At 37.6% G+C, this 4296-nt stretch overlaps 1 pseudogene; it reads left to right on the top strand.

The window, feature by feature from the left end:
* Window positions 1–241: 241 nt before the first annotated feature.
* LOC102861995 lies at window positions 242–969 on the top strand (annotated as a pseudogene).
* Window positions 970–4296: the final 3327 nt, after the last annotated feature.

Genomic DNA, 4296 nt, shown 5'->3' with positions numbered 1-4296 from the left:
AAATATAACATATATGTGGAAGCAGGAGTGGCACCTATTTCCTAAACGATATGCCTCTGGAAATGCAATGAACTTTTATAAATGTCGATAGTTTTAGAAAGGTTTCAGGCCTTTGGTTCATAGGGTTGCTATGAGTTGTGATTAAGACAAAGGCAATCAATAACAACAACAACAACAACATGTATATATGAATAATTGTATGAAACACAACGTAAATTAAAGGCTGTATAAAACACAAAGCATGGGAAGGGATAAGGCAGAAGCATGGTGGCTGGATACCAGCCACTCTTCCCTCTTCTTAGCTGCTATTATTACCGCCAAGGTTACGAGGGGCCTTCAGTCCATGTGTGTTGTAAACCTGCCACCCATGCACCAGTCCTCCTTTTGCAGCTGCTGTGAGCCTGAGAGGTTAGCTGGGAAATTTCCACACCATCCACCAGCCTGTGGACTGGGACCATAGAAGACATGAAGCTGGACTTCCCTTCCCTTTCAGTGCAAAGATGGTGCTGAGGAGTGGACCTATCCTATGAGACAAGAAATGCAAGAAAGGTCACCTGGATTGTTTTTAGGCCTGTGTTTTTATACTGTGAAACTCAAGCTACCTATACTACAGAAACACAGAATAAACCACGTTATATATTGATATGCTTCAGATAAAATATTGATGCAAATTTATTAAAAGAAACTTTGAGCAATTATTTACTTAGTCTTGTATGCAGCAGATAACCCAGTAGAAAATATATATTTTTGTCCAGTGACTTAAGAGTTTCTTGATGGGAGGCTACAAAGTGGAAGAAAAGTTCTTATCCATGGAAATGCAGGAATCTCTAGTAATGGTGTCCATATGGAAACATTAGGAATGATGTACAGAGATGCATATGCTCATGTTCAGGAAGAAGAGTTTGTATTAATCCTAATGCTGGAATAGCTTCAGCATGCTGTCTTTGTTCAAGGACTGACCCTTCCTGAAAATGCACTAAAAATAGGTGAGGTGAAGTTTCACTATTCTTGCCTTTAAGAAACTTCAGTGCATAACCATCAACAAATAAGACCATCTCAGATTAAGTCTCTGTGTGGATGAGAAACTTGTCCCAAAGAGTGAAAAGAAAACCAATTAACGGGGGTGGGGGGGGGAATGGCAAAGGCGTCTCAGACAAGGGTCTCATAATAAAAATTTACAGAACACAGTATGAATAAAGGATAGCGTGAAACACAATGTATACAAACTTTGTAAACAAATCAATATAAAAGAAAAATATATATTTAAAAAGTTACAGAATATTATGTTGTTGTTGGTTTTTGTTGTATGTGCTGTCAAGTTGCCTGCAACCCATAACGACCCTATGTACAGCAGCTCTGAACCCTGCCCTACCTTGAGCCAGTCTCACTAATTCTGATGCACCAACCCCCATTTGCCCCAGTCACCATATCAATTCATCTCATCTGGGGTATTCCTCTTCTGTGCTGTCCTACCACCCTTCCAAGCACAATAATCTTCTCCAAGGACCAAGTCTCTGCTGTCCACCTACCCAAAGTATGTGAGATGGAGCTGGTTTCACTCTAAGACAGACTTATTTGTTTTCTTGGCAGTCCATAGTATGTTCAAGACTTTTCTCCAGCACCACAATTTAAAGGCATCAATTCTGTCATTTTTAATCATTGTCCAGCTTTCTGATGCATAGCAAGTAATAGTGAAGATCATGGCCTTGATTAGATGCACCTTAGTCTCTAGACTGACATCATTGCTTTTCAGCACTCCAGAGAAGTCCCTGACAGCAAATTTCCCCATTACAATTTGTCTTTTGATTTTCTGACTGCTGGTATTGAGAGTTTTGATTGTGGAGCTGAGCAAGCTGTAATTGCTAACAACTTCAATCTCTTCTCTTGGTCGCCTTGTTACGAGCGGTCAGGAGATCAGGATATGTATTACTTTAGGCAAGTCCACTGCTATCAGGGACCTCTCTCCAGGGTGCTGAGGAACAGTGATGCTAGTTTGAAGATAAAGGTGTGCCTAATTCAGTACCCTGGATGAGATGGATTGACACAGTAAGTGGGCTAATCAGGGATGGTGTATTGGAGACAGTGAGCTGGCTCAGGACCGGGTGGTAGGTGTTCAGAGCTATTTTACATAGGGTCCCTATGAGTCTTAGGCAACTTGATGGCACTGAATAACAATAACATTGAGAGAAAAGGAAATTCCAGAACACGTAATTGTGTTCATGTGGAAACAGTTCACAGACTACAAAAGCAGTCATTAATACAGAGCAAAGTAATAGTTCATGGTTTAAAATCAGAAAAGGTGAGAGTCGGGGTTGTATCCTTTCACCATAAATGTTACATATCTATTGCCCATAACTATATTTCCGTTTATGTGGAATCAAACCCATCCCATTCATCCCACGTTCTTAATAACAGCAACTACTTATGGAGGAGAAAAACTTTACATGTATAGATACAAATATGTACATTCATAAATACATATTCAAAATTTCCCTTTTTTAATTCATATTCTCATTTAAACAGAAATATTAAAATCCCATGGGTGCTCTCTTCCCCTGACTCTTTATCCAGCCTAAGTGATAAAACAGAAAATATTTTCTTGGTTTTCTTCCAAATTCCAAGTGGATTTTTAAAAAGTGCAATGAGCATCAGAGGTATGGCCAGTTTGGGTGAAGGAGGCATAATTTATCCTTTTAAGTTCCAATTTAGTATGACCCTCTAATTTGGTCTATTCTCAGGATGTTACAGCCCAAAAAAATAAAGATTAAGAATAGACTAATAATCCATGTATATATTTACATTCACAATATCTTTACCCAAAACATTGAGATTATTTGAAAAAAAATGGTATCTCCAACATTCTTCTTTTGCCCTTGGACTTCCATCACTTACATACCCAGAACTGAGAAGTAAATTACTCACCAGATATTTGAAATTTCCACTTCCCTTTGAAATAGTTTCAGTCCTTCAAACCAGCACAACATAAAAACAAAAAGGAATAAAAGAGTAATAAATTCTGCCAGCAGTCAACTTTCCCCAACAAGATCCAAATATTTCAGGTCCACAGTACACATAAAACCTTTTATACTGTTACATTGCAAAGGATCGTTCCAGTGATCCACCCTTCTTTTTCTTTTAACCTTAAATACCTTAATATCCTGGGTCATGCTTTATACAATGGTTCTCATCCAAGACATGAAACTGTTAATCCCAAAGTGACATAATTTTCTTTATAAAAAAACAAATTGCTCACTGTTGAACAAAATAAATTAATTTCCTCATACAGATTAATTTCCTCATACAGATTAAAGTTGGAAGACCGTCCCACCTTCTCTAAGACTGAGTTTCTAGACTAAGCTAATGTTTAAGTAGAAGTTTACCTGGTACTCTGACAAAAGTTTCACCAGAGAGCCTTTGTTAGATGTTCATTCAAAGGTGATAAATTAGAAAGCACTTGAAAAGAAATTGATTTAAGCAACACTCTTGGTCCACTTAATGTTTCCCCCACCCCACACTCCAATCTTTCTGCTAATGTAAAGTCCATGCTGAAAACAAGAAAGGATCATAGCATTTTAGAAACAAACCCTTTCTTATGATAAAAAAAGTGTAACAATGAGAAATGAAATACCCACTATAATGAAAATCATTGTTTTGATCTATTGACACTATAAAGGTGTTCTAGTGGTATAGTTTGTGGTATGTTGAACTGCAGACCAAAAAGACTTTGGGTCTCCAATGGTTTAAATCTTCCAAGGACTGTACAGGAATTTAGACTTACAGCACCTCAAACCTGATATAGGGTTCCCATGTATCAGAAATAACGAGAAGGAAGTAAGTTTTGAGTATTGAGACTATTTTTTTTTCTCTAAATAACAACAAGATTATAGAGTCAGGATGATGGAGGATATGGTAATATTTTTTAAGAACTATTTTATTACTTGCATACAAAATTTGCATTCATTGTGTTTCATTTATGTACATTGTCTTTCACCCATTTCTTCATTCACAATGCGATTCAAACGATCATTCATATGCGTTGTGTTTTAGAAATTTAATCGTCATTGATCTATGCCCACTATTATTACTATTAGCAGTTTTTTGACAACTGTTGTTATATGTCTTTAAGTCCAAACTGACATACCTGATCCTCCAGCGCGTTTTAAAGGCGGCCCATTGCACAGAAGGAGACTGCCCATTTTTCTCAAGAGGAACAGCTTGTGAATTAGAGCCGCGTGCCTTTGTGTTGGCAGCACAATTCCTTACCACTAGGTCACGAGATCTCCAGGATGATTTAAG

This window comes from Elephantulus edwardii, unplaced genomic scaffold, assembly GCF_000299155.1.
Source record: "Elephantulus edwardii isolate Elephantulus edwardi_28Jun2011 unplaced genomic scaffold, EleEdw1.0 scaffold00294, whole genome shotgun sequence".
NCBI lineage: Eukaryota > Metazoa > Chordata > Mammalia > Macroscelidea > Macroscelididae > Elephantulus > Elephantulus edwardii.
This window is presented reverse-complemented; position numbering and strand designations above follow the sequence as displayed.